This window comes from Pelecanus crispus, chromosome 1 (genome assembly GCF_030463565.1).
Source record: "Pelecanus crispus isolate bPelCri1 chromosome 1, bPelCri1.pri, whole genome shotgun sequence".
Classification (NCBI taxonomy): Eukaryota; Metazoa; Chordata; class Aves; order Pelecaniformes; family Pelecanidae; genus Pelecanus; species Pelecanus crispus.
This window is the reverse complement of record NC_134643.1, coordinates 46677790-46691791: the sequence shown is the minus strand read 5'-3', so window position 1 is coordinate 46691791 and position 14002 is coordinate 46677790.

Here is a 14002-nt window from a genome sequence, read left to right as displayed (position 1 = left end):
AGAGTAATCTGATTTGTGACCAATAGTTGACACTGCACATGGCAACACACCCTTAGGAGCAAGTAGTCTTGGCAACTCTTGAGAGCAAAACTCAGGCATCTATCTCTACAGTTCTTAAAAATTTCCTGAATTGAGCCTGCTTTCATGTCACTTAGATGTTGGTTGTTCTTCCTGCAGATGTCCTCAGGGCACTGGGCTCCCACAGGGAAACCTCCGATGTCTCTCATCTGCCTGACATCATTAGTGACAAGATAGATTTAACAGCCAGAGGCCAGAGTCCAGGTGTGGTCATGCAGCAGATAAATATGCCTTGGAGGACACTGTAGGCACTATCTGTACCAAACATTTCCTTCCCAAAATATTAGTTAGAGTGGTCTGCATATAGTCCCAAGGGCCAGATGGATGGGCACCATATTTAGCCTCCAGCCTGCCTTGTGATATTGCCATCAATGGTGTGTGACCCTTAGCAAGGACTGCGTAAGTACAGTCTTACATAGAGTCAATTCCAGATTTAGCAACAAAGCCCCTGTGTACTAAGTACTATACAGAGCAAATTAACAAAGAAAGTGTTTCCCACCCTAGATGACTTAAAGTCAGGAGAAAGACAAAACTAGCGTAAGGTCAATGAGAAGAGGAAGAGAGGTCAACAAGAACAAAATTCCTGTCACTCTTTCTGAATTTTTTTTTTTAAAAAACCGGACAATATTGGATGAATTGTGTGTTTATGAGTTGAAGGGATTAAGCTGGTGTGGCTGAACACATGAAGCACTGTAACTACTGTTTAAACTCATCAGACCGCATATCTAGAGAGGAAAAGAAAAAGCTCACAACCCTAAATTACTTGCTTAAATGAATCTTTTTAAAAGATAGTGATGTACAAGAAACCCTGCAGGATTTAGGAAGCTTATCAGCCTCTATGCAGACTTGCTTGTTTCTGCTCTGTGTCTCAAGCATCATTCTAAGGGTTGGAAATTCATTTTCTCCTGTTGCACTATGTTTTAACCGTAGACTGTCAAAGCTGACAGGTCCAAAATACATTCCAACCTTGAAAATGCATCTTCTTTTTTTTTTTTTTTTTCAGGAACAACTTTGGTAAGTTTTAATCAACAACTCTGAAATAACTGTATCAGTGCTTGAAATGCTTGATCTTTGGGCATGGGAAGGCAACCATTCACCAAATCCAGGAGATGGCTTCATTGCAAGTGACCAAAAGATCAGCACCCCAATCTTTATACATTATTTTTTTCTCTCTTTTTTAAATTGGTACTGCCACTATATGGACAAATATCACGCCCTCTGGGCACATCAGAAACTGGAAACCCTGTCAGTTTAATTCTCTGTTGTTTCACTAAAGTGCAAGGAAGCCCAGGCATGAATATTCATTATCTTGAAACCACACATCCTGGACAGAGCACATCTGACCATCATGCAAATCCCCCAAGAGTTTCATGGCCTGTTTTAGAAGAGCTGAGAGTGAAGAATATTACCTGGGACTTTAAAATTATTCCAGAATCTTTGGGACTAGATTGTAGTTCAGATGATAAGCCTACGCAAGCAGAAAAAGAAAAGTAAGATATCTCATACGGCCCTCTGCAAATATTTTACTGTGCCATGGTAGCTGCATGTTGTGTAGCCATTCATTTTTAAGAAAAATATGTAGGAAAAGGAGGGTGAGAAATGGATGGTGTCAACCTTCTGTGTCCCCAGAGTGCTGGACAGCAGAGATGACCTGAGGAACGCATCATAATTAATGACAGTAGAAGTCATGAGCCTGAAGCAATAAGGAAGGAAAGCAGAATTCAATTTTATGAATGTGAAACTACTTCTAAGATGGTACAGCTTTCACACCACATTTTGCTGTGGGCTGTGCGAAAGGACACACCAAACCTTTAATGCTATGTAAGAGCTTTCCCAGAGCTAAGCAGACGTCACTTCCATGCAGAATACAGATATAAAATGTGAAGAAATAAAAATATGAGAAGGGAAAAACCAGAATCCTAGTCAACAATTTATTGTGATTCAGGAATAATAGCTAACACCCATCATGATTTATTTTGTCCATTGACTAAAAGGCTTTTTTTCTTGCTACTATCTTATATCTTACATCTTTTTATTTTGGAGACACATTTTGTGTATTTTCCATCTATTTTTCTAAGAGGAATGAAACATTTATCTTTTTTAAGTATGTTCACTTAAATTTAATTGGATAGAAAATAATGTTTGCATGTGCTACCAATGTCACTCTTGGAAGACCTAATTTTTGTGCTTTTTTTTTAAGGAATAGAGTCCAATGCCCATATTTTACCATACACTGTGTGTTGTGCAGATTATTGCAACATGCAAGGGCAGTTCTGCTGAGCAGGAGCACCCGGCCTACAACCCTCAGTATGGCAGCCACTTGGAAAGGTACAGGTCTAACATCAGAATCAAGTTAGAGCAAAGTGTTTCAAGTCAGAAATGGTTGAACATAATGGTCTGTTTGCAATTATTCAAAGAAAAAAAAAATAGAATAATTATTTTAAAATGTGAAAGACTTGCTGTTCCATAAAAAGATTAATTAAGAAACAAATATAGGAAAGCAATTCTATTTCTGATGTTGTGAAAGATGGAAGCTATACATTTTGCAAGCCTTGGAAGGAAATAACCATTGTATCACATTCTCCCCATAGCAAACTTTAAGCAGAAATTTCCCATTAAAATATCCCCATTGACAATAGTGACTTCTATGGAGGACAAAGGAGTTTCTCTAATACGGTTCTTCCTAATCTATTTTCTCTAAATAGTTTATACGAATCTTAACTGTAATGTTGGAAAGAAGAGGAACATGGAGATGTTATTAAAAAGATTACTTGCAGGTTTTAATCCTTTTTTACTACTGAGAGGAATATGTATTCCCTACAGAAACTAGAAATAATAGACAATGTATTATAAGCTGTTTATGTCAATGTTAAAACCAGGCATTGTTAATATATTATTATTGAGAAGTTTAATGCAGATTAACCAAAGCAGAAGAGAGTTAAAACCCCCATTTTTCCTTTTATTTTCTAGACTATATTTCAATATTCCTTACTGCTAGATGCAGGTGTGGAGTTTGTTTGGGGTTTTTTTTCCATATGAGCTAAGATAGGCAAAGAATCGACAAAGGTTAACTGAAGACACAAAAGCAATGAAGAGTTTGAATTTCCTACCACAAATTAGATTAGTTTTTCTAAGCCCTGTAGGTGCTTAGTGTGTTTAATGGACAGTTTTTCCTCTGCTTTCTTGCTCCAGGATGGGACCAGAGTGGCATCATCTAGACATGGGTGGGAAATGACACTGTCACATGGGTGGCTGTGCTTGAGCAGAGGGCAGACTGATTATCAAGTATTCCCCTGTTCCTACTAATAACTTTCAGACACACACACACACACACAAAAAAAAAAATAAATATTTTCATTGCTTTTTGTTTAATTTTGTTTTATTTCATTATTTTTATACTTTTGTTAAACCTCTCCACCCGAGAGTACTGAGGGAGCTGGCAGAGGAACTCACCAAGCCACTTTCCATCATCTATCAGCAGTCCTGATCTAACAGGGGAGGTCCCTGATGACTGGAGGCTTGCCAATGTGACACCCATCTACAAGAAGGGCCGGAAGGAGGACCCGGGAAACTACAGGCCTGTCAACCTGACCTCGGTGCCGGGAAAGATTATGGAGAGGATTATATTGAGTGAACTCAACAGGCAAGTGCAGGTCAACCAGGGGATCAGGCCCAGCCACCATGGGTTCATGAAAGGCAGGTTCTGCTTGACCAACCTGATCTCCTTTTATGACCCGGTGACCCGCCTGGTAGATGATGGAAAGGCTGTGGATGTCATTTACCTGGACTTTAGCAAAGCCTTTGACACCGTCTACCATAATATTCTCCTTGGGAAGCTGGCAGCTCATGGCTTGGACGGGCATAGTCTTCGCTGGGTAAAAAACTGGTTGGGTGGCCTAGCCCAGAGAGTTGTGGTAAATGGAGTTAAGTCCAGTTGGCCACTGGTCACAAACAGTGTTCCCCAGGGCTCTGTTTTGGGGCCAGTCTTGTTTAATATCTTTATCGATGATCTGGATGAGGGGATTGAGTGCGCCCTCAGTAAGTTTGCAGACGACACCAAACTGGGTGGGAGTGTCGATCTGCTGGAGGGTAGGATGGCCCTGCAGAGGGACCTGGACAGGCTGGACCAATGGGCCGAGTCCAACTGTATGAGGTTTGACAAGGCCAAGTGCCGGGTCCTGCACTTGGGTCACAACAACCCCATGCAACGCTACAGGCTTGAGGAAGAGTGGCTGGAAAGCTGCGTGGCTGAAAAGGACCTGGGGGTGTTGGTCGACAGCCGGCTGAATATGAGCCAGTAGTGTGCCCAGGTGGCCAAGAAGGCCAACAGCATCCTGGCCTGTATCAGGAATAGTGTGGCCAGCAGGAGCAGGGAGGTGATTGTCCCCCTGTACTCGGCGCTGGTGAGGCCGCACCTGGAATACTGTGTCCAGTTTTGGGCCCCTCACTACAAGAAAGACATTGAGGTGCTGGAGCGTGTCCAGAGAATACCAGCCGGGTTAGCTCAGTTGGTTAGAGCATGGTGCTAATAACGTCAAGGTCACAGGTTCAATCCCTGCTTAGTGCAGGGGGGTTGGGCTCGATGATCTCTCAAGGTCCCTTCCAACCCAAAGCATTCTATGATTCTATGATTCTAAGGGCAACAAGGCTGGTGAAGGGTCTGGAGCACAGGCCTTATGAGGAGCGGCTGAGGGAACTGGGGTTGTTTAGCCTAGAGAAGAGGAGGCTGAGGGGAGACCTTATCGCTCTCTACAACTACCTGAAAGGAGGTTGTAGTGAGGTGGGTGTTGGTCTCTTCTCCCATGTAGTTAGTGATAGGACAAGAGGAAATGGGCTCAAGCTGCGTCAGGGGAGGTTTAGATTGGAAATTAGGAAAAATTTCTTCACGGAAAGGGTAGTCAAGCATTGGAACAGGCTTCCCAGAGAGGTGGTGGAGTCACCATGCCTGGAAGTGTTCAAAAAATGGGTAAATATGGCACTTGGGGACATGGTTTAGTCTAGTCTACCCTTGATTGGTTTAGTGTGGACTTGGTAGTGTAGGTTAATGGTTGGACTGGATGATCTTAAAGGTCTTTTCCAACCTAAACGATTCTATGGTTCTATGATTCTATGATTCTATTTCCTTCTTAATGGCTGGCAAAGTGTAACAAGAGTTTTGCAGTTTTTTAAAGTGTCCTTTCCCCAAAGCATAATTTAAATTAATGTCAAAACTATTTGGAATGCATTTCCTGCTCTCATGGCAAGGTAGAGGCTCTTTTAACCTTCCCTTTCTCTAATTTCAATTTCTTCTCAACACTGAAATTAGTTTTCCACTTACCACTTGTAATTATTAATCCTCTGATATACAAAAACATGGCTTTTCCAGAAGAAATATTAGGCAGGAAATTCTAGCATCCTTGCAATCAATGGTCTAGATGCTACCCTGTGAATCTTGAGTATTTTTGTTCCTGAAACTGGCAAAAACTGTTGTCAACCCCATGTGCTACATTAACCCATATAATGTGACAGACTGCAAAGGCAGTAACATTTTAGGTTTTAGTGAAAAATCAATGGCAGAACTCCCTTTGCCTCCAACATGGCTGAAATATCATATACATAGAGCAGTCTTGGGCATATATCTTGCCTGGGTAATAGCAAAACAGTCTGGGAATTTTCTCATCCTATTGAGGAAGCTTAGAGTTTCTGATGAAAGAAAGGCCTTTGAAAATAAAAAAATTGTATCTTGTTCTTCAATTGACCTTACATGTGCAAAATGTGTTTTTTGCTTTTTACTATAGGAATTTGATTCCATATTTATGAATTGCTCTTAATATTTGAGCAAGACTAGTATTATACATTTTCTTATTGTTTATACTGAATAATAAAAATACACAAAATTATTTTAGAAGTGCTACTTTTTTTCGAAACACCTCCTGGTGTAGGGCAGGATACTGAAATTTCCAAAAATAGGTAAGTGGTGTACTCTCAGAAATGTTAACAAGGTTTTCATTCCTTTCATAGTGTAGTATGCTTATTGTGTTGTTTTTAATTTGTTTGTCTACTTAGATAAGCAGAGAGTTTCAAAACTGAGTGTTTTCTTCTCAACATATATGGCAGATACAGTATTACGGAGCTTGCAGCAATCTCAGACAAGGGCTTGATTATATAGAAAGCCTGGAAAGAATTGTGTCCACATCATAAATATTTTAAATACATTTTCAAATTATTTCAAGAATCTTTCTTTAAATAATAATTCTACAATGAAAGACACACCATAATGTTATGCTAAATCAGTTCAGATTATTAGAAGAAACAATATTACAAACCCTAGGTATCAAATAAAATCATCTGAAAATTGAATTTAGTAGTTACTAAAAGAAAATAAACAATATGTTTAAATAATCAGAAATTTGTGATAAATGCTACAGCCAAGTTCATAGATGAGTACTACTTTCAAAGTTATTCAAATAATTTGCTTTTAAAATTGGCTTTTACATAAATATTGCAACTTTTATTATTTAAGCTATGCTTTTATGTTATTAGTTGATACATAAATATATTTTAATTACAAATAAAAATCACTTGACATTTAGCTTTGAATCTGCTGCCAACAAAGTATGCAAAGTGTCTATTTAATATCATCCTACTCTCATTAATGTATTTATTATTCCATTTAAGAATAGTAATTGTAATAACTTTGAGTGCCATGGCAAAGTGGAATGATAATTCATGTTCTTAGATTTGAATTCTATGTCTCTGTGGTTCTTTTTCATTATCGTTTATTGGTTTTGCACTGCCTTTCTCCTTTATAGTGTGTGGGATCCATTATATTGATGGATGTAAGGAAATGAGGATTGTAAAATCTTTATTAAAAGAATTACTGGTGGTAAACACTGTAGAGTTTCAGGAAGGTTATGGGTTGGGGGGGAGAGTTTGAGGGGTTGGTTTGTTTGTTTTGTGGGTTTTTTTAATCCCCATGCTTAAAACAAGTTTATCCTAAAGATTTCATTTCAGGATAAATTGTAGGGGGAAATGAAGATGTAGAATAACTATCCCATTTGTGGTTGTTTATGCAAGTATTGCTAACTCACTGTGCTTATATAAATTGGTTTACATAAATGACTTTTTTTTACTTTTCATAGTTTACATACTGAGTAAAAAATCAGTCTTAACTCCTCCACAGCTTTTCATGCTCTCCCTATCAATCTTGGTTTTTTCTAGCTAAAGAACTGATCTCACTTTATTATAATTTACTGGTAAATCAAAGTGTCTTTACATGCAAAGATGCAAGCTACATTATCTTCAGTAATTACTTTTCAAGTCATAGTGGTAGTTTTCTTGCACATTTCGGTCCTCTGAAATGAGCAAAGCAAGTTAGCCACAGGCTTCTTTCACACCAGCTTTCTAACAGACAGAGAAATCCATTAAGATGCCTGCAGAACTTCAATACACAGCCTATTTTAACTTGTATTATATTTGGTTTGCTTCTGAAATAATGTTCTTCACAGTTCTTCTGTTTAGATTCCTTTGCTGAGTGCCACTGCAGTTAATCTACAAGTGCATGCTCACGTGCAAACTGAAAAATTGTGGAAAACAGAGGCTGGAAGTGTTTGGAAAAACCTTTATGTATTTTGAAGTAAGATTCCTGGCTCATGAATAGAAATAAGTGCATCTTACACCTCAGGTCCTAACAGGAACTCAAGTTCAATGTGTGTTCTTTTCATTTATTTGAAAAATACAGTATTTACAACAGTGATTTATATGAAAAGAGACCACCTTTTTAAAATATGACGTGCATTTTCTCTGGAAAAAAAATTGCTATTTATTCCTACAGACTGGTATAGAATAGTACCCAGCTATTTAAAATAAAAGTGATCCAAATAATAAATACAACTGACGGATCACTAAACAATAATCTAAAAAATTAATGAACACTTTTAGATCATTTTTGGTTTAAAAAGCCTGTGTAAGAAGAAGTCTAGTTTGGACAGGCAATTGTCTACTGCATATGCATACCGGCTTTCAGAGAGCATATAGGCAATTTCTCTTCACTGCTCAGTTCATTGGTTAAATTCAAACCAAGCAGTAAAAATGTTCATTTCTTCATGTGAATCAAAGTGCAAATCACTGAACTGAAGAAAAATGGAGTGAGCAATGCAGAAAAGATAGAATTTGTCTTAGAGACGAGGGGTAAGACCGAGGGCTTAAGATATACACAGCATGTCTTAAAAGTATACAGCAAATTTATGTTATATCACTCCTTTGTGGTTCCAATTTGGGGCCTGCTACATCACTTTCCCGGGAAGAATTTAAGAGAACTGGAAGGTTTCATCATGGCCTCCTGGAGATGGAGGGAAGGGATGGATCAGCACATTATATGTAACACTGACTACCTTGACAGTGGTGGGGAGTAGGAAAGCAGGGGCAGGGATGGAGGTGTGATCTTCCCCTTTTTAACTATGCCGACATTAGAGATTGCATCTGTGATGGAGCAGAAAATGGCCATGAAAAAGGTCCAAACCAAGGCCACAAAATCTCAAGGCTGCAAAGACTTTCCTTACATGGAGCTGCCAGGGAGGCACCCGACTTGGAGGGCAAAACCAGCTGGGGATATGCAATTGATAAAGTTTTCATGCAAGTTTTTTATGTATTAAAAAGAAATAAAGATGCCAGTGTTGCCTAGTATGGAGCACAGAAAGAATTCAGCCTTTTTGCCCTTTTGTTTCAGCAGTAGCCTTAGTGCAGAAACATGATGAAGCTCTCTGTACTTAATGGCTATGCAAGAGGTATTTGCAATAAGACAATAGCATTCTGACATACCTTATTTTAATGAGCTGTCTGGTAAACTGTCTGTAGGGTTACTTCAAGGCAAAGTTTGTAATCTGTGACATACCTTCTGGCACAGATGAGTCCAGTATCACCTGAGCAGCCTCTTCCTATAAGAAAGGGATTTTTTTTTTTTCTGTCTTTCTCTACTGCATCAATAGATCATGCATCTTGTTTAGGATCCTCTTTCCTGTAAAACATCTCTCTCCAGGAGATAATCTCTGTGCGTGTATCTTCTTGAAAGGACAGACACAATGTTTGCTCTTTCTAATGTCTATCTTTTTTTCTAAAGATTGATTAAAAAGACAACCAAAATAAGTAACTCACTGATATGGTTTTCCCACTACTAGGACCTCAAAAAAAAATGATGAATGAAGCAAAATCAGAACTCAGCAGCCTGAGTGCCTTTCCTGCATTAATTGTTTTTACTTGCATTACTATTTGAGGGGATGGTTGTCCTGGTTTCGGCTGGGATAGAGTTAATTTTCTTCCTAGCAGCAGGCATAGTGCTGTGTTGTGGATTTAGTAGGAGAAGAATGCTGATAACACACTGATGTTTTAGTTGTTGCTGAGTACTGCTTATGCTAGTCAAGGACTTTTTCAGCTTCCCATGCTCTGCCAGGTGCACAAGAAACTGGGAGGGGGCACAGCCAGGATAGTTGATCCAAACTGGCCAAAGGGCTATTCCATACCATGTGACGTCATGCTCAGTATAGAAACTGGGGGGGTTGGCTGGGGAGCAGCGATCACTGCTCGGGAACTGTCTGGGTATCGGTCGGTGGGTGGTGAGCAATTGCATTGTGCATCACTTGCTTTGTATATTATTATTATTATCATTATCATGATTATATTGTTATTATTATCATTACTATTTTACTTTATTTCAATTATTAAACTGTTCTTATCTCACCCCAGGAGTGTTTCTCACTCTTACTCCTCCAATTCTCTCCCCCATCCCATCGGGGTAGGGGGAGTGAGCGAGCGGCTGCGTGGTGCTTAGTTGCTGGCTGGGGCTAAACCATGACAGTCCTGCATTAATCATTTTTATTTGTATTACTATTTGAGGGGATGGTGCAGATAAATTCAAAGGAAATATAGGGCTGAAGCTGACAATGGTCTTACCTTTACTTGTTTTTACCTCTGTAGTCAGTGCTGTTGTGCACAGCTATCTGGGATTCTTCTGAAACAATTTAAAACATCAATTCATTAAATTATTTTGATGATCCACTTGTTAGGAAAAAAAATCTTCATCAAAACTAAATGGGAGCAAGAATGTACACATACAGGCTGCAGCACTGCCTGACTGTTCCTGCCTATGTGTCTCACTGCAGCTTCCACCAAGCAAGGTGGAGGGCTGGCCAGTTTTCACTCTGGAGTTAATACCTTTGCCGGGTGCTGCATTACACCATGTGGATGTGCCAGCTCGGTTGGTGTGTCTTTACCTCACTCCAGCTTACGGTGGAGACGTGCCCAGAGCAGCCATCAGGCCACTGGCATTGCCAGGATTCCCTGTATCAGTCACAGCAGGGATCTGAACCCCGTCCTCTCCCACCAGCCACTGCCAACAGGGTGCAGTTTTATCTCTAACTGAGCATTTTAACAAAAATAAAATTTTAAGTTATTGTCGTGGTTTAGCCCCAGCCAGCAACTAAGCACCACGCAGCCGCTCGCTCACTCCCCCTACCCCGATGGGATGGGGGAGAGAATTGGAGGAGTAAGAGTGAGAAACACTCCTGGGGTGAGATAAGAACAGTTTAATAATTGAAATAAAGTAAAATAGTAATGATAATAATAACAATATAATCATGATAATGATAATAATAATAATATACAAAGCAAGTGATGCACAATGCAATTGCTCACCACCCACCGACCGATACCCAGACACTTTCCCAAGCAGCGATCGCTGCTCCCCGGCCAACCCTCCCCCAGTTTATATACTGAGCATGACATCATATGGTATGGAATAGCCCTTTGGCCAGTTTGGATCAACTATCCTGGCTGTGCCCCCTCCCAGTTTCTTGTGCGCCTGGCAGAGCATGGGAAGCTGAAAAAGTCCTTGACTAGCATAAGCAGTACTTAGCAACAACTAAAACATCAGCGTGTTATCAACATTCTTCTCCTACTAAATCCACAACACAGCACTATGCCTGCTACTAGGAAAAAAAATAACTCTATCCCAGCTGAAACCAGGACAGTTATTATAATACTTTATACTAGAAATACACTAGATGTAGTACTGCAAAATATATTTTATAGTCTTGTAGAACTGCTACCCAGTTAGGAAAACAACTTTTATTCCATGAAGAGTTCTAAAGTATTCACAAACACAGTTCTTATTTATGTTGTCCCATGAATTACTAAGCACATAATTTACAATGTTTCAGCTATCTATATGATTACTGTATCAGGTATATTGCAAAACTTCAGAAAGTCATGGAAGCACCATTAATCATGACGTGCTAGCCTGAATGTTAGCTCAGCTTCTCTTACCAACCTGCTTAATTAGGGAAGGAATGCAGCATCATTTTAAAACCTAAGGTATCGTTTGCTTAAAACATCAATCATATTTTAAAACGGAATTTTAGTTTGAAATATTGGTAGTCAGCTTCCATCCTGGTGAGAATATTTTTTGCTTAAAGTAATTGTAACAGTGGATACATATCCCTGGAAAGGAATATGCTCTTATTATCTCTCCAAAATATTTTTGCTCCTTCCTAAAGTATGATCTTCACAGAGATCACCCAGCAATTCTTGCCTCCCCATGGCAGTGGAACAATTTAAATTAACTTGTCACCAAAGCTTTCCAAGTCTGAAAAAGCAGTAGACAACTATGGTTAATAGGCTTTGTAAATACTTAAAATAACTTTGTTTTCAGTAACAGACTGACATGTAATTTTATGGTTTTTAAATGCTTGTCCATATATGTGTTTTCCAGAAAAAATATTGTTCAACGCCTGTTATCAAATGCAAAGGTAACCTTTTCATAAAAAAAAAACAAAGCAAAAAACCCAACACCAGCCCCAAAACAAACCAACCTGCAAAACCGGCACCTAAAGCTAGCAGATTTACAGTATATTTATGTGAAGGATTTTGGGGGAGTAAATGATTTAGCAGAGGTTTAAGCTGCCAACATGCACGGTGCCAGCAGGTGCAGCGCGGCGCGTGGCAGGACTGACGCAGGCTCTCGTCGCCCAGAGACACATCCAGGGGATGCCACCATTCCCGGTTGCCACCTGGGCCCTCCGCAGCATTTAAGTGAGTAGTGCCGCTCGGCTGCTGGGCAAAGCCTTTCCTCTGAGCTGTGTTTCCATGTATGCTGGAGGCAGCTTTAAGCTGCAAGAAGTGTTTCTGCCCTCTTGACAGAGCGTTTCTGCCACTGTGCTGTTGCTGCCTTTGCGCTGGTACAAGGACTTGTGTAGCCAAGCAGTGAACCCAAGGGGCGAAATCTTAGGTGTTAAAGCAAGCCTCATTGAAAAAGACAGGCAGTTAATTTCTAAGTTTATTTCAGAAATTAATATGTAAACTGATTCACCACCCAAAAGGTTTCTGACCCATGCTGAATAATATCATTGCTGATTTTGTTTGATCTTTCTCAATGCTGATCCGATCATTCTTTAATTATTTAAACATTTAAAGTCTTCTTGCTCTAATTCAGGTTGTTATATATTGTCCAACCTTATCTCTACTAAAACACCCTGAGAACAGAAAGAATAAGTCTGTGACCCTTTACTTGGTGATGAAAAATGAACTAATGAATGACTGAGCATCTGTAGTGGCTTCATTCTATGTTGGCCACTGACTCCTTGACAAAAGACCAAATTTAAAAGGGAGGATTTTTGAATATCCTTTTTCTGACATACAAGATGCAACACCTTTTCCAGTGTAAAAATCCAGGTTGCTGCATTCCTGCTGTCAGACTTTGTGAAAGGCTCACTGCAAGTCAGCGTAATGGCTGGGAATGGGAAAGTGTGAAGACAGCAGTTTGAGAAAAATCTGCATTTATTCAGTGAGGGTTTAAATGGTTGCGGTGATCTAAAATAAAGAGGCGTTATGTAGTGTAAGACAGAATAAAGGGAAAATTTTACAATTTTGCAGTTGTATATCTAAAACCAAAGCAAATTCAATTCGTTTCAGAAACATCCAAGTCACACATAGCAGCCACTGCCAGGACCCCAAGGGATGACTCCTACCTACCCTTCTCATAAAGTTTGTAAACACCTCTTTTTCTTAAAGAAACCTGCAATCCTGCATCGTTCTCATTTCCTTTCATTGCATTAGTATTGACTTCCATTAGTACTAATTATCCTTTTTAGTGCCTTATTTCAGATGGCTAATACTTGCTGTAATGGAAGTCGCATAAATTAACTCCCTTCTGAACCGGGAGAGTAGATTGGAAGATCTTTGGGGCAAAAATTATTCCTTCTTTTTCTGTCTAAACTGTCCCTAAGTGTAACTAGCCTTTCTTATCTTGGTCAAAGGCTCATAAGCATTGCTGTAATAAAAACACAAAGGCCCACATGCCATTGCCAATGCATGATTTAATGTAGCTAACATAGTGCAGAGAGAATCCTAAGTCCCAAGGAGGGACCATGAGAGACACTACATTGCAACTTGGCCCCTGTAATAATTACAACAGCAAATTTTATTGTGCAGCCTTCCTCAGCATTTTTGACCAAAACCTTACAAAAAAGCATTAGATTTTGTTGGGTTTACTACTATTAAATTTAATATAAGAATAATTTAATTCATATTCTTGCTGTGACTTATGTTTTACAATTGTAATGCATTCTTTCAACATTACAAAATAAATGCTTACATGTAAAATAGGTAAATGTATTATATTTTACATTTAGCCTCAGAGCAAAGTAAACATGTCAAAACTAACAACTCCTGGTGCCTTCATTGCTAAAAAACACATAATCTAAAAAAACACATTTTATTTGATTTTGTTGACTATTTATGTTCAGATTCTTAAAAGTAAGCAGTGATAGTAATAATTCCTGAGGATGCATGGTAACAAGCAGGGTTAAAGGAATGCTGTATCAGAGTTTTATCTTGATCACAGTGCACAAAAAGAATTTATTTCGGATGATCTGCATAACAGTTATGGGAATAA